At 37.4% G+C, this 23,947-nt stretch overlaps 1 protein-coding gene across 2 annotated transcripts in view; it reads left to right on the top strand.

The window, feature by feature from the left end:
• Positions 1–23,947, top strand: part of RAP1B (RAP1B, member of RAS oncogene family) — a 44,097-nt gene that overhangs the window by 9,258 nt on the left and 10,892 nt on the right. The gene's annotated exons all lie outside the window — the stretch shown is intronic.

Raw genomic sequence — 23,947 nt, forward strand, 5'->3', positions numbered from 1 at the left:
ATCATCACAAAATGTAAATGGAAGTTCCAAATAATACCCAAATGAGTGATATAGATGAGTGCTTATAGAATCAAGGTAAGAAGTGAAAACTCTTAGACTTTAGTAGTCCAAGATGACCTTGAAAATGAGGCGAGAGTGTACATGATATTGAAGGGGTATGTAAGTTTTAGACTAACAGTGAACCCCAGGTAGACAACACAGAAATTAGAAAAGTGCAAAGTATGTTCAAGAATATTTTGCTGTAGCAGATGTTTGTGAAATGGATTATAGGTCCATACTTTGGGGAAAGATTTGTTTTGAATTTTAGTAAGAGTATCAAGCACTTAATATTTCTAAAGTGAAGCACAAATAATTACAGTAAATGGGATAAATAAAACTGTAAATAGTTTCACATCAGTGCTTAGGTGAAATCTTTCTGTATAAAAATTTTATATTAGGTCAGGTTTTGCCGCTAAATTAAACTTTAGGTTTCAGAGATTTTCTGATTTCAAATTTTCTGAGAAACTGGTCTTAAATAGTGGAAAGGCTTTATTCTTCATTACTTTGTGTCTTTGGTGAGGACATCAGGATCTGACAATGTTACTTTGAAGAAGTTAGTATAGAAACAGTCTCTGCCAAGGAGTTCTTTTTGACACAGACTTAGGGTGGAAGGCACTGCTGAGGGTGATAAGTCTTAAAAGGTATGGGAGAACCACCTAATTCGAGTCCAGTTAAATGTCTGAAAGTAGTGGAGATTCTTGAGTGTATATTAGTGCCTGAAAAGTAGTGGTGGTTTTTTTTTTTGTTTGTTTGTGTTTTTAAATGTAATGCTTGAGAGCTCATATTTTAGCTAAGGTTTCTTCTTCAATTTTGAAAGTCTTATACCCTGCAGTTTGCCTCCCAATTGATAGATTTCTAAGAATTATATAATACATTTAATTGTGAGCTTAGAGCACAAGAGAAAATTAGAATAGTCATATTGTAGGACTAACATAATCTCTATTGTAACATCCTTGGTGGAATTACTTGGTATTGACAAGGAAAGAATTTTAAAAATATGAAGATCCTACTTTGAACTCAGGATTGATCATGAGAAGTACCTGCCCATTTTTTGTGTTTTCCACATATGCTCACCTTATTCTAGCAGCCTAATTACTTCTAACTTCAGTTCTCATTGCCTTTATCCATTTGGTGTATATTAATGTCCAAGAATGCAAACATGTGTGCTGTTTTTAGATATTGACTTGTATCCATAATTGCCAAGACAGGCATGTTTCAAAGCTACTCTATTTTAAAAAGTGCTTATTAACCTAATAATTATACTAGTAAGTGGAATAATGTATGAAAAAGCCAAATGTAAGCATTGTTTATGGCTTCCAAAGTGTGGCGTGCCTTTTATTTTTCTAAGTGGTCTTTATTTTACTGGGTACTAAGTGCATCTGTAAATAAACCGAGGAGGCTGGAGTGTAACAGGAAGAACTATTAAATTAGACTACGTTACACCAGTGTGGGCATTAGCTAACATAAACTGCTGCTTAGATTAAGATAGTAAAATTATTAGAGAAAATTATGTTAAGTACCTGTGCTTCCACTGTCTTCTGTTAGTTGGTTAATTTTTCTCCTTTGAACTTGTGTCACATTTATTAGGAAATTTTCCATTAGGAGTGCCCTGGTCTTGAAATTTCACTTAGAATGTAATGCAAATTATAAACCCACAGTCTAAAATTATGGCATTCTTATTATGGTTTCAAATGCATTTGGGGGCAATCGTATTAAGCTTTGTCATTAAAATCTCAGAAATGTAACACTAAAATGAAATAAAAATTTGTGTAGTCATTTGTTCCTTCTCTCATAGAAGACTAATTCTGTTTATTTCTGAATTCAGCCTTATGTTGAAACAGACTGTAAAGTTCTGTTTAAAAAGTGTTCCCCCATGCTTGTGGAGGGTAGTATATTATAAAATCTGAATATCTATGTTAAAATAAATGTTTGTGACACTTTTCCATTCATAGAAATGAAAGTGATTTGTTTTAGAATCCTTACCTTTAACTTGAATTCTCATCTATCTGCTGGTAGTAAAGAGCTTCACTTCTGATTTCTTGAAATGCATGAAAACAAATATTTTCCCTAACTAATGAGGATATCTTCGTAGTTGATGTAATCATTTCATTCTGCAACCTGTTCTGCAAAAAGTATTGAACACCTTTGGTGTAAGTGTTAAATTTTGGACTCACAAATTCAGGAGGCTTGGAGAAAATGTGGCTTCACTAGGAACATAGTAAAATATCTGGTTAACCTTCTTACTCCCCCAAATAGTCATCCCTTTGGAGTGGTGGTGCCTCTTCTTTTGTGTGATGTGTGGAAGCTAAGCTGTTAATAGTGGATTATTTGAACGACTAAGGATTGTTTAAAATATTTCTGGAGGCCTCAGGAACACAAAGACCTTTCTGTACTAAATTGGGAACACTTAATTGGAAGCAAAAAAAAAAAGAATAGTACAGGCTCTGGTAGACTCTGACCTTTCTTTGCTAGGAATATAGGTCTTAGGATCTTGAGGAAAGAAGGTATTATCAGTCTTTTAGAGTACTTTTAAAAACACAGACATATCCAATTCCTATGATATTGAGAGATGTTATTGATAACCACTGGTCTAATATCACTTAATTCTCCTAGACTTTTGGGGCTTTAAGATTTAAATTTGATCTGACCTTGAGACATCCCGTCCAACCATTCCCATCAGTGCCTTCGATTAGCCACATCTTAAATATGCGTGGCTCTTTGCTTCCTATCCCGCCAGGGTATGGCCAATACCCTGGCCAGGCTGCATCTATCAGAAACATAATATCTGACTATAAATGTCTTATATGAACATACAGACGTGGGTGTTCACGTTTATCTTTAGAGAGACTCACTGTCTGAAAACACGAAGACCTAAATGAGTCTTGGTGGATAATCTTGCTTTATAGAAAATGAAAATGCCAAGTACTAGCTTTTGCAGGCTCCTTGGTAGCTGGGGCACAAGGACTTGACATAGGCCCAAGAAACAAAGAACTTTTAAAAATAATCTGAAAGGAAACTTTGCGGAGCCCTAGGCATGAATGCTTTAATGCTGGGCTGTTTGTTATATTAGCCACTCCCATAATCAAAGCTTGAAGATTTAATAAATCAAATTTAGCGTCACATGTAAAGAATACACTTTACCCAAGATACCCTTTCCAGTTTTACCTGTAAAACATGATGGAGTTTTGGGATATGTTGGAGTCTCACCTTAAGTTCTCCTAATAATAATTTTGTCATCCTTACAAATAAACAACTGAACCTGTTGACCAAGTGAATAAGGTGCCTCTTGAATGTTGTAAAATAGAGCTACATCAGCCATGCCAGAACCAAAATTGTTGTTTTTGAGACAGTCCTAAGCATTCACATGAACCATTCTCGATTCCTTTCGGGATTTTCTGTTGAGGTTTTTTCATATTATTTTGCAGCTAATTCATCTTTGTGAAACTATCAGACAACAATGCTGACTTTATAAAATATTCTACAGCAGAAGTTTTCAAAGATCTTTATTTACAATCCTGTTTCTCCTTTCCCTAAACCGTAACAAACATTGATCATTGAGAACTGTATTCTTTTCCCTTTGTGTCCAGAATCATTATTAACAACTGCACTCCAGGTAGCCATTAATATTTTGAGTTGCTATTTGAACAAAAGCCCTTTTGCCACCAGTAAATTAATAAACAGAATCTATCCTTAGGACAGTATCAGCAAACTTTCTGTAAAGGGCCAGTTAATAAATGTCTTGGGCTTTGTGGACCACATAGTCTCTGTCACAACCACTGACTCTGCTGTCTTAGTATGAGTAACTGTAGACAGTACGCAATTGCATGGCTGTGTTCCAACAAAACATTACTTACCTAAGACAGACATGGTAAAATTTGGCCTGTGGGCTGGAGTTAGCCAACCTGTGCTCTGGGGCTGGAAACTGGTTTTGATTGATTCAACAAATAATTGCCTTTGTATTCCAGGCACTGTGTTAAGTGTTGGTTATACAGCAATTAACATTATATATAGATCTCTGGTCATGAGGTATTTAAACCTTAACTGATTTTTTTTTTAATGCTTTCTATGTGCTTAGTCAGTCATATCCAACTCTTCTTGACCCCGCAGCCTGTAGCCCGCCAGGCTGCTCTGTTCATGGGGATTCTTCAGACAAGAACACTGAAGTGGGTGGCCATGCCCTCCTTCACCAGATCTTCCCAACCTAGGGATCAAACCCAGGTCTCCTGCATTGCAGGCAGATTCTTTACTGTCTGAGCCACTAGGGAAGCCCTTTAATGCTTTAGGCATACTCAAAGCAGCTTGAGGGAAGATGTAAGAAATAAGTGAAGTAAGTGTTAGTCGCTCAGTCGTATCTGACTGTTTGCGACCCCACGAACTGTAGCCCTCCAGGCTTCTCTGTCTATGGGATTCTCTAAGCAAGAATACTGGAGTAGATTGCCATTCCCTTCTCCAGAGGAATCTTCCTGACCCAGGGACTGAATCCAGGTCTCCTGCATTGCAGGCAGATACTGTTTGAGCTTCAGGGAAGTCCAAAAAACATGGCCTGCCCTGTATATTTGCCTCATTTGTCAGTACAGATGAGATCTTAGGCAAATACCCTGAGTGCCGTGTTCCATGGTAGTGGTATTAACAGTAATCTCAGGATGCTTTAGATACCGGATGGTGAGGTATGAAAGTTAGCATCTTGTTATAAAAGGGTGGGGTGGGGGGGCGGCTAGGATGCGTGGGTCTAGTATCTGCGCTGTCTGAACGTAATAGCTGCTTCGTATTCATACGGCGTTGTGGGATGAAACGGAAATGACCAGTTGTCTTAACTGTCTTCTGTTGGTCTCGCAGTTTCTTTCCTCTATGCAGCATTGTGCTTCTTAGCTCTTAATTTTGATTTTCATCATCTTTGTTATAGATTTTATCTTACAGATCAATTCATGCATTTTAAAAGTAGGTCATATATTAATCATATTTAATAAAATGCTAAACTTTTCTGTATGTATTATAACTCCTTTTATTCATTTAAAAAGTACCTCATGTATTAACAATGCATATATGTATGGAATCTAGAAAAATGGTACTGTATCAACCAATTTGCAGGGCAGCAGTAGAGACACAGACAGAGAGAACAGACTCATGAACAGTTGGGGGTGGGAGGAGAGGGTGGGAAAATGAAGAGAGTAGCATAGAAACATACACAATACTGTATGTAAAATAGATGGCCAGTGGGAATTGGGTGTATGACTCAGGGAACTCACAGCAGGGCTTTGTGACAACACAGACGGTGGGATGGGGTGGGAGGTGAGAGGGAGGTTCGGGAGGGAGGGGATACATGTGCAGGGCTTCCCTGGTGGCTTCGTGCTAAAGCAGCTGCCTGCGATGCAGAAGATACAGGAGCCCTGGGTTCGATCCCAGGGTTGGGACGATCCCTTGGAGGAGGGCGTGGCCACCCCGTCCAGTATTTTTGCCTGGAGAATCCCAGGGACAGAGGAGCCTGGCGGGCTACAGTCCATGAGGTTGCAAAGAGTGGTACGCGACAGGTGACTGGGCGCGCACATGCATGGTTGAATCATGCTGAGCTATGGCAGAGATCAACACGATATTGTAAAGCATAAAGCAATTATCCTTCAATTAAAAATTCATAAATGTTGACAAGAGGAAGTGCCTTTAATTTTCTCCATATTGGTATAGTTTTCTTCAAAATATCCACTACTGTTGATTACAAAATGAGTCAGATCTCTTGACCAGTCCTCAGAGATCTTCATTTTATCTTAGCTGTAGACTCTCTCTGTTTTTACTGGCTTGTTCTTTTTTACCTTGAGATTCGCTCAGACGGTGCTTTCTCTTGTGGTCTGATCACATTCCTACATTTTGCCGCCTTCTGTGCTTTTGCTTTCACTTTTCTCTGGCACGTTTTCCTTAATGCCAAACCTTTTAGTCATTTGCTGTCTTCTTCATAAATCTGTTCCTGACCCTTTCCTCAATTTCCATAGTATTTTTATGTTTCTCACATTTCCCATGGTTTTTGTCTCATCTTTCTTAGAAAATTGTAAGCTTCTTGAGAATAAGTATGTTTTGCTCATCTTTGTAACCCTCATGATCATTTGCCCTGAATGCATATTCAGATACTAATTCGATGAAAGCTGTAATTTCCTACTTAAGCAAGGGACACTGTTCCTTCATGACAAATTCCTTGGAATTTATCCAAATGAGAAAAGTCACGTCAAAATACATTGTAAATTGTAAAGGCTGTACAAATACTGTTTGTTACCGTAAACACTCAAACTTGGCTCATACAGGTGCTGCTATGCACAGTTTGCTTTTTAATTTCCATGTTTTGTTTCAGAGAAGAAAATGATAGTGAAAAAAGAAGCTTTGTAGTCCATTTGTAGGATGTTTTCTAAGCTTTCACAGTTCCACATCTTTAAAACTATGAAACATGAGAGAAAGAAAATTCCTATCAGTACGTGTTCCACCAAAGGTGACCAGCCACCTTGTTTTGCTCGGACGGAGAAGTTCCTGCAACACAAGACTTTGAATGCTAAAACCAAGACTGTTGGTCAGCCTAAGTCCACTTTATGATGTAGCTGTCTTTCTTGCTTATAACTGTTTGTTGTTGTTGTTCAGTCTCTGAGTTGTGTCCGACTCTTTACGACCCCATGGACTGTAGCCTGCCAGGCTCCTCTTTCTGTGGGATTTCCCAGGCAAGAATACTGGAGTGGGTTGCCATTTCTTTCTCCAGGGAGTCTTCCTGACCCATGTCTCCTGCATTGGCTGGCAGATTGTTTATCACTGAGCCTCCTTGGAAGCCCTATAACTGTTAGGAAGTTTAATAAATGCCTGGTAACTAGGCAGTTGGCTTCGGAGGAGAGGAGTGTTGGGACACTTGGGCTTTTATTAAGTTTCTGAATGTTACTTATTTTGGACAGACATTCTTTAATGTTCAAATAAAAATGCATTTGACTAATTGGAATATGTGTATGATATTATCATACATACACATATTATCAGAACGTAGTGCTAAATTTTTTAACGTCTGTCACATGATTAATGCTTTATTTAAATGTATTTTTTTTATTAGATACAGCAAAGTCCAAGGCAGCTTGAAATTTACCTCAAGTGGTTTAAGCTTTGACCATAGATTAACAGAGACTGTGTTTGTAAAGAAACATCTAGGGTAATGTGTGCATAGTCATTCCTGTGCTGAAATTAGCTTTTGTGTCTGTTCATGTTATGTAAATCAGAGTTTGGCTGAGATATCTTTAATAGCAGGTGTATAACTTAAAATGGCTACTAAAAATCCTTAGAAATTTTGTCAGCAGTTAAGCCATTATGGGACAGAAACTATTCTGGGACACTAAACAGTGTCCTTAATTTGATGGCTAAAATAGGCTCTTCTGGGATGGTTTTTTTGGTTGTTATTCTTTCATTATTTTTCTTGTTTTAAGAATGTGAATAGACTCCATTTGGTATTTTAGCTTTTTATGGTTCTTTTTGCCACCTCGTGAGACTTGCAGGCTTATACCCTGGACCACATTGTTGTAGAAAAATTACTTTTTCCCTAAAGCAAGTGTATCCAACATTATAGTCTTCTCTAGAAATGTAAAGAGAGATCTGAATGTTGAAAAAACTTGAGAAGACAAGAAAACAGGAACATTTACATTGAAGTTGAGAAGAGCTATATCCTTTTCACATGAGAAGGAAATCTGCCCTTTTTTGCTGATAGTAGTTTTTGTTGATTATTTTGTTGTTGTTGTTGATTTTTAATAGGTACATTTTATTTTTAGACTAGACTTTCTTTAAAAGAATATGGAGTAAACACTGGCGATGGTGTCACTATAGCAGTAGAATCTGTTCCTAGAGAAATCAGAAGTAGGATGTAAGGTGCTTACTCTCCCATGTACAAAAGGCTTCAGATAATGAGGAAAAAGACAAAGTTCAAAGACACAGTGTAGGCAAATAATTTTTCTATTTTATGGTTTGTTGTAAAATACAAGCTAGTCACTTGAGTGTTTTACACTGAGAAACTCATTAAACCTAGAAGGGTTTTTGGTTTTGTATGCATTTTTTCTGCTCATACTTCTTTTTCTCATAAATAGGCAAAAGACTCCATCAGAGTTCATTTGATAAAGGTTTACAACTAAAATTATAAAACCTTAAAATTGAGATTTTTTTGTTGTTAAGTTGCATCCGACTCTTTGTGACCCCATGGATTGCAGCACACCAGGCTACCCTGTCCTTCACTATTTGACGGAGTCCTTCCCTATCTCACAAACTCATGTCCTTTGAGTCGGTGATGCCTTCCAACCATCTCATTCTGTTGCCCCCTTCTCCTCCTGCCCTTAGTCTTTCCCAGCATCAGGGTCTTTTCCAATGAGTCAGTTCTTTGCATCAGATGGCCAAATTATTGGAGCTTCGGCATTCCAGTGAATATTCAGGGTTGATTTCCTTTAGGATTGACTAGTTTGACCTCCTTTCTGTCCAAGGGACTCTCGAGAGTCTTCTCCAGCATCACAGTTTGAAAGCATCAATTCTTTGGCGCTTAGCCTTCTTTATGGTCCAACTCTCGTATCCATACATGACTACTGGAAAAAACCATAGCTTTGACTGTATGGACCTTTTGTTGGCAATGTGATGGCTCTGCTTTTTAGTATGCTGACTAGGTTTGTCCTCCCAAGGAGCAGGCATCTTTTAAGTTCATGGCTGCAGTCACTGTCCACAGTGACTTTGGAGCCCAAGAAAATAAAGTCTGTCACTGTTTGCTTTTTTCCACCATCTATTTGTCATGAAGTGATGGGACCAGATGCCATGATCTTGTTTTTGTATGTTGAGTTCTAAGCCAGCTTTTTCACTCTCCTCTTTTCACCTTCATCAAGAAGCTCTTTAGTTCCTCTTTGCTTTCTGCCCTTAGGATGGTGTCACCTTCATATTTGAGGTTATTGATATTTCTTCCCACAATTTAAATTGTACATTTCAAACTAATAAGCCAGAAATATTGAGTGAAACATAACTACACATAGTACATTTATAATCTTGCTAAACAAATCGGTGTTCTATTCTATACCTGAAGCATTTTGAATACAGACATTGAGCATCTTTCTAATCTCTTTACCAATAAAAGATGTTACTGCCATGTCCGTACATTGTCAGTTTCTCCTCCACTGTCTTTGAGACCTATACCAAAAGGTAGAAGATCCGTACTACCAAATCTGTTCGTCTTAGGTTCCCTGTCTGATTTAATGACCTCTATGTCCATTTGTTTGATCATGCTACATCTCACTTTCCTTTCCTCACCCATTCTAGTCTGTCCCCATGTTCTCTTGATTCTGACTTAGACATTTCTCAAGTATCCATTCTCTTTATTCCTTCTATCACTGTCCTGACTTAAGTCATGATCTTTTACCTGCACTAAACTCCTTCCTAGAGTTCAGAAAACTAATACTCTTGTTCTGTTTTCTTTTATAACACACATGTTCATTTCCCAACTTAGAAACTTTGTTTTTCAGTTTCTTACAGAGTACATACAGGTCAGGAGTCCCCTTCCTCTTATACCTACCGCCCTTTCCCATGTACTCATGATGTAATGAATTCTCATGCTAATCTTTTTTTCCCAGAATGCCCTCATCTCCCAGTGAATCTGCCTATTTCTTAAAATATCCACTGGTCTGGATTAAATATCCATTTAGGGAAACCTTGCCTAGCATATCCTTGTTGGTGGTTTAGTCTTGCAAGTCATGACCGACTCTTAAAACCCCATGGACTGTATTCCGCCAGGCTTCCCTGTCTGGGATTTCCCAGGCAAGAAGACTGGAGTGGGTTGCCATTCCCTTTTCCAGGGGATCTTCCCAACCCAGGAATGGAACTCAGGTCTCCTGCATTGCAAGTGGTCTCTGGCGTGAGGAAGACGTGGGTTTGGTCCCTGGGTCCGGAAGATACCCTGGAAAAGGGAATGGCTACTCACTCCAGTATTATTGCTTGGAGAATTCCTTGGACAAGGAGGTTCATGGGCTGGAGTCCATGGGGTCACAAGGTGTCAGACACAACTAAGCATATCCTTCTAGGCAGCCAGTTCTCTTCTGTGCAATAGTGTTTTGTTCTGTAAACTCTACTTGATTGTGAGCTAACACAGTACAAATGCTATAAACATTTTAAAGTTCTAAACTTACAAAGCATCTTCTAGGATATAAAAGCTACTGAAATAGAGCTTTTATATTTGTTTTTTCTCAAGTTTCTGGAATGCCCTACCTCTTTATCTTTGCAATTAAAGCTAACATCTCTTATCTGGTCATGAACATTCAAGTGTGTAATAAATTAATGTTTTCCCTTCATATTCGCATCCCATATCCCCCTTTTTCCACATGAGAAATAATGAGAGCCCTTATGAGGTAATGGAGTGGAGAGAATGGAATTGATTTCAGAGACATCAAGGTAGAATGGATCAGACTTGGTAATGGGGTGAAAAAGAGAGACAAATGACAACTCCCTGGGGTATACAGTTTTCTGTAGTATACTATAGTATGCTTTTGAAGCCTTTCAGGTGCTTCAGGTTTTAAGCACTGTAGACAGTTAGATAGGATTAAAAAAAAAAAATTAAGTACCATTATGTTAAGCATTTTGCATGGAATAAGTTACTTTATTTGAATTTTTTTTAACTTAAGGAAGTACTATTTTTTCCCATTTTCAGATGAGGAAATGAGGCACAGAGAGGTTAAATAACATGACCAAGATCATTTAGCTAATATGTGTTAGAACCAGCATTCTAACCCGGGTATTCTGATCTAAAATCTGTGCTCTTTAACTGTTGTTATATTTTCCTATTTTGCATTTGGTTTTTTTCCAATTTAAAGTATAGTTAACTAAGGCCTCTTAGTTATGTGTATATGTGGAATTCTAAGATATGTAGCAGATAATAAAGCAGTGCCCACACTGCATTTACCTAAATTCAGTTCAGCAAGCCCAGCAGCTCTTTGAGTCATTATGTATGCCTATAGAATTTATTACAGCTAGATCTGACAAGAGGGAAAAAGCTGACAGGTAATTTTTAGGACATGTCCGAGGACCTGGGGGACCAGGAGGGACACAAATCCAGCTGATAGAAACTAATAAGGTGATCTTGAGCCCCCATTAATTTATTCTTACCTGCTTTTGAAACATTGTTGGGGTCTCCATTTTTTGTGATTTTTTTTTGGGGGGGGGTTCACTTAACTACCTTGCTCATGTATTGACTAAGAAATCTATTAAGCTTTCTTTATGTGGCTCTTCCGCAGTTGTCAGATTACTGATAGTTATACTCTAGTTAGTATATTCTCTCAGAGATGTGATCAAGTACTGAACTGAAAGGTAACTGCAGTAAAAAGTTCAATAATAAAACTGGAAACAGCTTCAATTGCACATCATAGTGTATGTTGGAATAAGCTTCATTTACTGACAATATTAATCCAATATTAATCCATGAAAAGCATGAAAGGAAGAATTTTTTTCCTCTGTGAAGTGTTATAAATACGGTCAGGCTAGAGAAGATGCTATGAACAGTTTGATGGTCTGCAAATTCTTTGCTCGAGTATATTTAGAAGTCTAGTTTACAAAAAAGACCTTTTTCTTGGTGGAGTATAAAATTAGTAAGATTACAAACATTTGCCATTTGTCCTCTCATCCATAGTATTCATTTTTAAGTTACTGTTTATTTTGCAGTTCCCTGTTAGTAGTTTGGTTTTGTTTGTTTGGGAGGGTGTTTTGTGTTTTTGGCTGTGTTGTGAGACATGTAGGATCTTAGTTCCCCCACCAGGAATCAAACCTGTGCCCCTGCATTGGGGGTGCAGAATCTTAACCACTAGACCTTTTAGTTCCAGAAGCTCCAGACGTTTTATTTCTAAAAGAGACTTTGAGCCAGTGTTCAGTTAAGTTCAGTCACTCAGTCATGTCCAACTCTTTGCGACCCCATGAACTGCAGCACGCCAGGTCTCCCTGTCCATCACCAACTCCCGGAGTCCACCCAAACTCATGTCCATAGAGTCAGTGATGCCATCCAACTATCTCATCCTCTGTTGTCCCCTTCTCCTCCTGCCCTCAATCTTTCCCAGCATCTGGGTCTTGTGTTTGGACGTCTCAATTTTTCCTCCAAAAAAATAATTTCTTAATCTACTCAGAAGTTTTGAACTCTAACATTGTGTCTAAAAGATTAGTCCAGATTCTTTCAACATTTGAATAGTTAATTTTATTTAAGAGTGAGAAGAGGGCATAGTAATCCTCTTTAGGTACTAAAATACTACTTTCGGAGTAGGAGGCAGGAAGGAGAAATCAAATATCATCTCTTCCAGAAAGTGTTCAGTGGGAGAGGTAGTGTCACTTGACTTTAGGAACCAGTAGTTAAGTGTTTTTACTTAGCCCTTTATAGTTTAAGATCACAGAATTTCAAATGGGCGTGGGGTAGGGATATATAGGGAGGGTTGTAGCTAAACAGCTTGAGGATAGGAAAATCACTTGAATTACCAATGTTTTGGCAGAATTTTATTTATTTTTAATTGGAGGATAATTGCTTTACAGTGTGTTTGTTTCTGCGTTACATCAGCATGAATCAGCCACAGGTGTGTGTGTATATATATGTCCCCTCCCTCTTCAACCTCTCTCCCATCCTCTGCCACCCCTCTGGGTTGTCGCACAGCATTGGGTTGATCTTCCTGTGTCACACAGCAAATTTGGGGAGAATTTTAATTTGTAGCTATTTGGAGATCCTTCTGACTTAATATTTTAATGGAAACAAATTATAAAATGTTGCTGTCACTTTTTAAGTATTGATTTTTATAACCTGACTTCCCTGGTGGCTTAGACGGTAAAGCGTCTGCTTATAATGTGGGAGACCCGGGTTTGATCTCTGGATTGGGAAGATCCCTTGGAGAAGGAAATGGAAACCCATTCCAGAAGTCTTGCCTGGAGAATCCCAAGGACAGAGGAGCCTGGTAGGCTACAGTCCATCGGGTCACAAAGAGTCGGACACGACTGAGCAACTTCACTTTCGTTCTTTCACTTTCTTATAACCTACTTTGTACATTTATTAATGAGATTGATTTAAAGAATAAGATTATAGAGTTAAGAGCATGTAAGTGTCTCTGGAACCCAAAAGTTGTTTGTTTTTGTTTTTGTTTTTTTTTTTTTTTAAGTTGTTGTTTTTCATACTATTCCTGCTCTAGAGCATTTTCTTTTTGACTGAAGTTACAGTTCCTACAGGGCAAGTATAATAAACTAATTTTTTTTAATTTAATTTTTTGAGATATATGCCCAGAGCATCTCGTGTATGTATGTGTTTATTTTTTGGCCACACTGCATGGCATCTGGGATCTTGGTTCCCCAACCAGCGATTGAGCCTGTGTCTTCTGCAGTGGACGTGCAGAGTGTTAACCACTGGACCACCAGGGAAGACCCTTAATTTGTGTTTAATGTCAGGATTTGTGTAATTCATTTTCCATTGGGATTCATGATAGTCTGTCAGCAACTAAAGAACTTAAATGGCATTTTATCTAAAAATAGTTAACTTGTTAGTGGCCTTTTAAAAATTTTAAATACTTCTTTCCTTTGCTGAAATGAATTATTAGTCTTTAACTCATTCTTTCATTTGACAAACATTTCTGAACCTAATAGGGAACACCAAAATAAATATGGTAATGACTAACATTTATGGCTTTTATAGCCAATTTGTGTTCTTATTTAACCTGCCCACTAACTGTGAAAATTGGTATCACTGTTTTATAGATAAAACACAAGCCTAGAAATAAGTGAAAACTCATTGGTAAATTGAATAAATAGCCAGTTTTCCAGATCTTCTTATTTCTGGAATCCATGTTTTACAACCCTGGACTGCAAAGGTAGTATAGTTTTTACTTTTATCGTATAAGGAGAAATTAACTTTGGTCCTCAAACTTATCTAATATTGATAACTGAATTGGCCATACTTGGCTAAGGGAAGTTTCTAAAAATGTTAGTTGAGTATTTGGTTTCAACTTCTTAAAATATAGGATTGTTTTGTTCATTAAAACATAGATCCATCATTTAAAAAAAAATGTGTTTGCTTTTTAAGATAATCTTGATTTCAAGCATTTTAATGGTAACTATGGATACAAATTTTGTTGCTGGATTAATATAAATAAAGTTTACCAAGTTCCTTTGGTTTGATGGTGTGTTGTATTTTATCCGGGATAGAATTAAAGCCACCTTTAAATAGAATCCATTATTCAGTGTTTTATCGGTCAGCCTGGTGACATTTGGTCCCCAGTCCACATTTTTGCATATTTTATATATAAACTTTTCTCTTGCAATGACCTTTTGCTGCTTTTTGTATTTTACTTCCCAGTCTTAATCCTTGTAATCAATATGTATAATTCTGTACAACCAATCTCTTCATTTGGGTTGATAGTTGAAGTATATTTCCTGAGGGAGAACCTCATGCCCACGCCCTAATCTTAAATTAGTTTGAAAGAACCCTTGATTGACCTCACAAAGCATTTTGGGCTAGCATGCCAGAAGGAAGAAGAAAATGTAGACGGCTTTTGCATCTTGTGTGCCCAGTAGTGTAGCAAATGAATAGGAAGATTGTCCTTATTGTTTCAAGCCTTTTTATTTAGCTTTATTATATTTGAAAGATAATTCTAAAATGTCTATAATATTAAACCTCCATTATGTAGTTAGGAAAAGAATATTTACATTATCATTAAATTTTATTACCAAAACAGAATTTCACAGTTGGCCCTTGAATAGCATGAAGGTTCAGCAGACAAAAATTCAAGTATAACTTTACAGTCAACTCTCAGCATCCAAGGAGTCAGCCCACCTCCAGTTGTGTAATACGAATTTATTTTTTTAAATAAGTGGACCCCACATGGTTGAAACCCATGTTGTTCAGTGGACAGTGATATATCATTTTATACTAACTAAGAAGGAGGAGTATAACATTAGGATACTTTAAAAAAAATTATTTCTCTTTATAAATCTTCAAAACTTGATGTAACAATATATTTTGGAATTGAAAGGGACCTTAGAGTTCATCTAGTCCAGAAGTAAAAGAACTAGTGGCCCAGAGTCCAGATCTCCATAACTCAAATAAGTGTGTTGGTTTTCACAACATTCACAGTTTTTAGGTTTGGAATGACTTTAGCTGTGTAAGTGTTCACTCTACTTGGCCTTAATCCACACTATTCCTTAATAGTAACACCTTGCTCCTGGAGGCATTTTACATGCCTACAACTTCTAAAATGGAGCCAAGCCTCTTAAATCACAAGATAATATTGCCTCTACAACCTTTTGTCTCCTCTTAGAAAGCCAAACAAGAGACTGTATGACCGAGTCCTGAAGTGTCTGATGCAGCCCGTCAGAGAGAGGGGCAGTCACTGAGGGCTGAGGTGGTGGCTGAGAAGACTGCAGACGTTTCTGACATACCCTCCTAAGGACTGATCCTGAGTATTTTTGCGTCAGGAACATTCTGTCCCGACCCATGTGCTGTTTTTTCTACAGTGAGGGGTAATGATGAATATCCTCCTGTATAGAGTTAGCAGAGGAAATCGCCAAGGGGCATTTTGTGCACATTGAACAATGCTACCTCATAAGACCAGCTATGTTTAGAATCCTCCAGAAATCCCATTTTTACCCCAAGAGGCACATTGAAGTCTTGAGCTCTCTTGTGGATCCTAAACAAATGTCTGTGACTATCTCAAATCCAAATTTAAGTTCAGCCACAAATTAATTGGAACATCACCCCACCAAAGATGTTGATTTAAAAATACTGAGCAGAACAAAGCCTGATAAGAGTCTTTCATTGAAAATAGGATTTAATATGAATTTGTTGAAATGACTGACTACTGAGCTATATAGTACTTTGACTTTAAGACCTTCATTACCACCCTGATTAAAATTTTAATCTCTCCATTCCTTGCTGTCTCCCTTAACTAGTTTTATACTTTTTTCTCCATAGTACTTGTCAAATTACCATGTTTTATATTGATTTTGTCTTCACCCCCCCCCAACTGTAAATTTTGGGGGCAGGGTATTTTATTCACTGCTTTATTCTGTTTGCCTGGAACAAAGCCTAACATGTAGAAGGTACTCACATGTGCATGTTAAATATTGAGTGCTATAATACAGTAATCTTGATAGAAGGTGTCATTTCTTAGATTTTCTTTTTAAATTCTCAGGTTTTAGCACAATTCTTGGTTCAGAGTAGGTCTTCAGTAAATGTCAACATGAACTAAAGAGCCAAGAGGTGTTTTACTACATCTGTTTTTCATTTTGTAATGGTGTCTGTTTAAAGCTTCCCCAGGGTTTTTGCTTGTTTGTTTACTAACTTGTTTGGCTGCATCAGGTCTCAGTTGTGGCACATGGGATCTTGGTTGCGTCACGCGGGATCTTTCTTTGGGGTACGCGGACTCTCTAGTGGTGCGTGGGCTCAGTAGTTTCCGCAGGTGGGCTCTCTGGCTATGGCATGTAAGCTTCACTGCTCCACGGCATCTGGGGTCTTAGCTCCCCCACCAGGGATCAAAACCCATGTTGTCTGCGCTGCAAGACTGACGCTAACCACGTCTAAGTCCCTTCCCAATGAGTTTTAGATTTATAATCTTGTAGTTCTTAATCAGGGACAGTAATGTCTGACCTTGGGTGTGCCCTGGGTCTTGTTAATGAAGAATATTACATGCAATGTGTGTGCATGTGTATGTGCGCACGCTCAGTCATGTCTGACTCTGCAACCCCATGGACTGTAACTCACCAGGCTCCTCTGTCCATAGCATTTTCCAGGCGAATAGTGGAGTGGGTTCAGATTTCCTACTTCAGGGTATCTTCCTGACCCAGGGATCAAACCCACATCTCTACGTCTCCTGCATTGATAGGTAGGTGGTTTCTTTACCACGGCACCATGTGGGAAGCCCATTATATGTAATACAGAATAGTAAATATTTTTATCAATATTTTATAATGATTATTCATTGTGAGATGAGTGATTGGCTAAGCTTGGCATTTTTGAGTTTATACTGGCCATCTTTTTTTCTCTGGTTTTATTGAGATAAAATTGATGTACAGCACTGTAAAAGTTTCCAGTGTTCAGCGTAATGAATTGACTTAGATACATTGTGAAATGATTACCACAATTAGTGAACACCCATTGTCTCATCAGGTAGAAAGTTAAAGTAGGAAAGTGTTTCTCCTTGTAATGAGGACTCTTAAGATTTACTCTGTTAAGAACTTTTATATAACATAAGCAGTGTTAGTTTTATTTATCACGTTGTACATTATATCCCTAGTACATACTTAAAACTGCAAGTTTATACCTTCTGACTGCCTTTATGTAACCCCGCCCCCTTTTTTTTTAATTTCAACTGATTTCACCATTTTTAAGTTACAGTAACATGCTACAATTACAAGACAACTCTATGACTCCTCTTTCACCTTCTGGCTTTAATGTTCATTTGTGTATTATAAATTTACTGTTTATTAGTAATAAAACTGTCAGGAAAAAAATGAGCAAACTATTTTTCTCCCTAAACTACATTTTAAAATGATGCAAAATACTGATAGATTAGTATATATTAATATATATATATATATTACTTTTTGTATTGACAGCAGGAGTTTCCTATAAGATACATTCCAATTTCAGAGATGTTAAAGTATATTTTTAAAATGCCTCTTAGAATTTAGTGGCATATAGTAAGTAGAGCTAAATTTATAATATAGTTCGGTTGGTTTTTAACATAACCTATTTTTTTAACATAACCTATTCCAAAGTAGTAATAGGAGTAAATTAAGGATGGAAACCCACAATGATGGGAAGATAGTCTTAGGCTATGCATTGTATCCTTTTGCCTACCTAGAAGAAACTGTCTATTAATAAACTAGACAAAAACGGAATAGCAGTGCTCCTCCTACTTTCTTAGTGTTTTATTAAACTAGTAGGTAAAAGGGTAGAGCAGTGATTCTAGATGAGGGAACATCAGTTCTGCTGCACTGTATTGAGCAGTAGCCCAGACCATTGCTATTACAATTATTTTTAAAGCTTATCTTTTATTGATTATTACTATGTGCAAGGACTCTTGAGGGAAATTACCACATTTCATATGCCAGTCACTGTTTGAGGTTCTGGGGATATAATAAAAGACAAACATTGTCATTTTTGTGGAGTTTAGGTTCTTGTATATCCATCTCACAACCTTACCGTATAGGCATTACTGTCTCCATTTTCCCTGTAAGGAAAGTGAAGCTCTAAAAGGGTTCATGACTTGCCAAAGATTATACAAAATCAGGATTTAAAATGTAGATGGTATGAACCACTGTGCTATGCTGTCAAAATTATCCCTCTTTGGGGTTCAGTGAATGAGAACAATTGTTTTTAGTGACTCAAACAACAATTATCATAACCCCTTTGAAATTCTGATATAACTCTACCCATCTTAAAATTATGCATGAAATTTTAAAAACTGAACTAATGGCCATTGCCAGCCAATCAGAGTTGCCATTCATAATGAAATCCTTTTTTTATCCTTGGCTTAGAATCTGTAAACAGTTTTTCAAAGCTGGTGTAGTAGAAGGCATAGATTTGAAAAATAGGTATTAGTTCCAATCTTGACTTTTTTTTTTTTTTTTTTTAAGGAAAATGCTATCCCAAGAGTTGGTATTTAATAGGATTTAAATAAAAATATTTTGCTTTTTTATCCATATAAGGAAATATGGCAAAAAAATCAATGAAAGAGGATGACTTACTTCATTTGTGGTTCCTTCTTATCAGTGTTGCTTGTTAGAAAGCTGCTTATTGGTTAGTTAAATGTGTTTTGTCACTGTGTTTTTGTATTTGAAAGTCTGTTGATGATTTTCATATTTCCTACTTGAAAATTTGAAATGTTTTCAATTTCCTGTGAACTTAGGGCTCTGCAGTTAAAATTCTTGTTTGTGTTACTAAAATTAAATTGATACATGTTATTTATAATTACCACAAGCTGGAAACAAACCAAAATATCCATGAGCTGGTGAATGGATAAAGAAAATAACATCTGTATCCATACTATGCTTTTTATCAATAATAAATAAAAGAAACAAGTTACTAATAAAGCAGTAATATGCGTGAACCTGTCTCATTCTAGTGAGAAGTAATACCATGGATAAATGAAGCAACTGGCAAGAAAGAAGGACCCTAGTCATCTCATTAAGAAATGTAATTCCCCAAAATGTTTACTTTTTATATTATGTACAAGTGTCCTGTCCTTGTTCACAGCTTCCCATTTCTTAGAAAACAAAACCCTTTTGGTTTAGTTTTTTTTTTTCTAGCTTGTTTACTTTGTGAGGATCTCAGAAAATGCTCAACTATTGTAGGTTTTCTAATTTTTCATTTTCAGTTTCCTGTTCAGGTCTTTAGACCATTTGCAGAAAGAAGGAACGTGTCTCTCTTTAAAATTTCCTGAAGTTAATTTTTATATTTTGTTTCCTGTGTTCATTTTGTTTACAGTTTTAAATGTTGACCAGTCTACCCCTAAAATAGTATATTTCCTAAATAGGTTCTTCTCTCAAGGCCAGTTTTTGGTTTGTTTTTTTTTTAAAATATGCTGGACTGTTTGAATCTGGTCTTTACTGTCCTGCTCTTAATCTCTTTCTTCTATGATTAAATACTTAGTAATTCAGTTGGGATTCTACAACAAATTTCTGTTCGTCTACCTGAGATTTAGAAAAATCTTTAAACATAACTCCAACTAAATTCTAGACCAGTTTTTAAATTCAATTTCTACAGCTCTGACTTCTACTCTAGCAATTTAAGAGACTGTTGTTTAGTATAATTTTTCCTTTGCTAAGAAACCCTCAAGAAAGGTAGTGCATTTCAGTGGTATGGTCAAGGAGTAAGTGGAATAGAAAGGCATTGTGGGAAGTATAAAGAGACAGTCGTTAAGGGAGAGTAAGTTTCCAAAGGTTTGAGCAGGGGAGTGAAGGAAGGCTGTCTTAGTCATCTTATTTGAATCTTTGGAATACCAATCAGAGGAGTTGATTATTGAATGTTATTCTTTTCTCATAATTTTTCTGTGTTTCTAATTCCTCTGAAAGTGTTAATTTTTACATTTTAAAAATTGGCCATAAGTCCTGTTGTTAGGCTGTAATTGTCAAAGTCCCCATTTTTGTAATTTACCGATGTAAGTGCAAGAGTCAAGATTATATTGGAAGTTTATAGAAGACACAGAAGTTTTTCCTAGAAAACGTAGAGCCTTGACAAATAAGAAAGAGATCACTAGAGTCAAAAAAATGGTGTTGGGGTAATTAACTGGGAAGAGACACATTGGGAACTGTTTGGATAATGGAAGTGTTTTAAATGTTAATGAGAGTTGTGTTTGAGGTTGGAGGGTATTGGCATATGCCAAAATTCATTTAACTGTATGCTTAAGATATGCTTTTTTACTGGATGTAGATTATTCCTCAATATGATATAAAGTGAAAATGAAAGTAAAGTAAAGGTCGCTCATTCGTGTCTGACTCTTTGCGACCCCATGGACTATACAGCCCATGGAATTCTCCAGGCCAGAATACTGGAGTGGGTAGCCTTTCCCTTCTCCAAGGGAAGTTCCCAACCCAGGATCGAACCCAGGTTTCCTGCATTGCAGGTGGATTCTTTACCAGCTGAGCCATAAGGGAAGCCCAAGAATACTGGAGTGGGTAGCCTATCCCTTCTCCAGGGGATCTTCCCAACCCAGGTATCAAACCAGGGTTTTCTGCATTGCAGGCGATCTTTACCAACTGAGCTATGAGGGAATATGATATGATATAAGTGTGCTTTAATTTTTTTTTCCATTGAGGCATTTTATTTTCATATTTGTATTATCCCTAGAAAAAGAATCCCAGGAATTTCTCTCCTGTGTTTTTTTATCTTGGTTCTTCATGGTCCGTGATGCCCGCTGAAGTTGTCAGTTCAGTGAAACCATACTGACAGGTTAGGAGCATATTATTCTGCCATTTTTCGAGATCTTTTAGTGGCACATCAAATCTAGGGGCTGATGGCTCCACACTTGTTTGACCTGTGTGTCAAACAACAGTTTTCTCAACTCTGCAATCATTGATTTCAGATTCGCCAGCGTAATCATGCTTCGTTATCATATGACCACAGAAGCTGACTGGAGCAAGCCTAGGAAGAACCTGGCACTGCCTCTCCTTTCAGCGTTATTGATGCCCCTGAGAGCATCAGCTGGGACTTTCGTGTGCACGATATAGCAGCACAGAAAGATGACAGAAAGAGTTTAAAAAATTCTTCTTAACAAATGTGTTCTTACACACAGATCTTCAGGTCTCTTGACCAAGCCAAAGTTAGGAAGGTGCCCCATAATCAGCCCCACAGTTCATGACCCTGTAATGCTGTCATGAAAGTGAGTGACCCACGGTGAAGATTGCACTCATCTTTGCCTGAATTGGTCACTGATTGTACTCATCTTCAACCTTTAGTGCTTGGGGCCAGTTTGAATTTCACTGGAGGCTTTTCAGACCTATGTGTCCATCCATTCCAAACAGCTCTCCCTTATACAGTGAATGTAAACAAAACAGTCCCGGACAAAACAGAACATGAGACAAAATTTTGCCCAGGAAGACTAACAAAAAGCAAAGCAAGTAGCTGAAGAATTATGAACTAATGGCAAAAAACATATTAAATAGTACACTGCGGGCCAAAATCAAAAGCCTAAATTGCCTTATACAAAAACCTACTTGGTATAAATCCTAGAATAACAGATTTAACAGTGTGAGCTCAAGGAACTGATTGGAGCACCCATCATTGTTTTTACTGACTCATGTGATAGGAAAATCTAAGAACAAACAAGTTGGACACAGGCAGCCCATTCAGTATGCTTGTTTGTCTGAGGGCATCACTGGGAATGATGCCAGATGAGGGTCTTAAGTGGACTGTCAAAGAATGAGCGACACCATTCAATAGCTGAACTTACTGATTACTTAAGGGAAAGCTACCCTGGTCTGATACTGCCTGCCCTGAACAAAGCAGACTACTAGTCTTACAGAGTCTTTAGGAAATTTCAAAGTCCAAAAAGCCACAAACTTTCAAAGGCAGGAATGAATGAATTATCAACTGTAAAAGCAGTGTCAGTCAAGTGAGACAGTTGCTGATTATTGGCATTTTGCTGGGTGTTCACTGAAGTCTGTCTCTCTCTTTTTTTTTTTAAGTTATAAACAGTTGCAGAGAAGTGAATAAAAAAGTGGCACAGCCCAGCTGCCTAAAGGATAAAAGATGCAGGGAAATAAGTGTGTTTGTGTTAAAGTTAGTTGATTTGCTCTTTGGGATGCTGTTTAGTAAATTATTGACCCCAAAGTTACCATGTTCCCTCTAGCTGGGTTCAGAAACACAAATTTGAAGGTATCTTTCATTAGAGTCCTAAGTTTATTTTTAAATATTTCTCAAATATTAATGTAGGTCTGTGTGGTTGGATAATGTGTACGTGGAACTGAATAGAATTACCACCTAAGTAATCCTATTTTTAAATGACTTTACATTAAAAGAAATAAACCTGACTTCAGTTATACATTTAAAGAAAACAACTTATTTGTCATAAATTGAATGCACATTACCATGTGGGATATTCTTAAAACTGAAAGGTGGTTCAACTTTTATTTAATACCTTTTTTCATGAAATATCTGGTAAGAACTGTGCAGTTCACAAAAGTTAAGGAGACAGTGTTCCAGGACTGGAGAGAAGTCTATGGAAATGATAAGTTCACTAAGTTTAGAAATAAAATATAGGGACTAGTAAGTGGGAAAGTTAGCAGCTGACTTTTTTGGTGTTTTTTTAATTTGGTCTCTTCCAGACCCCACCCCCACCCCCCCAATTAAGGAATGGAGAAAAATACAGTAAGTGATTCATGTATGTAAAGGCACAAGTGAAGGAGGAATTTTTGAAAAGTCATCCTTGGTGTTAAACACGGCATCCTAAGGAGAAATAAGGATGGCATATAGTAGTAGTGTTAGTTGCTCAGTCGTGTCCGACCCTTTGGCAACTCCGTGGACTGTAGCCCCTTTCCAGGCTCCTCTGTCCATGGAATTCTCCAGGCAAGAATACTGAAGTGGATTGCCACTTCCTTCTCCGGGGGATCTTCCCAACCTAGGGATCGAACCCAGGTCTTCTGGGTCTCCTTCATTGCTGGGAGATTCTTTTACCATCTGAGCTACCTACCAGATAGATAAAACACAGGATTTCTTCCAAGAGTATGGACTAGAAGGAAAGAACATATAAGGAGGTTTAATACAAAGAAATATGTCAAAGTGAGTCCATTCTAATAGACTGACTTTCAGAAGTAAGAGGCTATCAATAATAGACTGGTCACAGAAGCATATTCACTAAAGTAAGTGGTTATCGGTGGGTTAAATGTGCTCAGACCAGTCGTGGTATTGTGTTACTATAAGTATAGAACTGTCATCTCTTGATTGAAGAGGATTTAAAGCCTGGTCTGGTGGCTACTTCTGTACCATAGCCACTGGCAAATTATTTTTTTTCTAGAAATGTGGGAGCTTTATATTCTCACGTTATTCCCCATCCTGGAAACTTTCAGGATCTTCTTTCTCTCTCAGTAGTAAGCTGAAATTTTAAAATGATGAGCCTTGGTATGGATTGTTTCTTTTGGGTTTTATGTTTATTTGATTTCCCCTGTTTCATCATAACTGAACATTGAGTAGACTTTTATCAGTCTGGACACTCATGTTCTTGAGATTTAACTTTTGATTCCTGACTGTTTTCAGTCTCTGTGCCACCCCATCCAGACACCGCCCTCAACCTTCTCTCCCACACACGCACACACAAACTTCAGTAATAGATATTTGGTCAGCTTTCTCTGCTAACTCATTTACCATTTATGTATCTCAGAGGCCAGCAAGTTTTTTCTGTGAATGCTTCATGTTAATAGTAAATATTTTAGACTC

This window comes from Cervus canadensis, chromosome 25, assembly GCF_019320065.1.
Source record: "Cervus canadensis isolate Bull #8, Minnesota chromosome 25, ASM1932006v1, whole genome shotgun sequence".
NCBI classification, from domain to species: domain Eukaryota; kingdom Metazoa; phylum Chordata; class Mammalia; order Artiodactyla; family Cervidae; genus Cervus; species Cervus canadensis.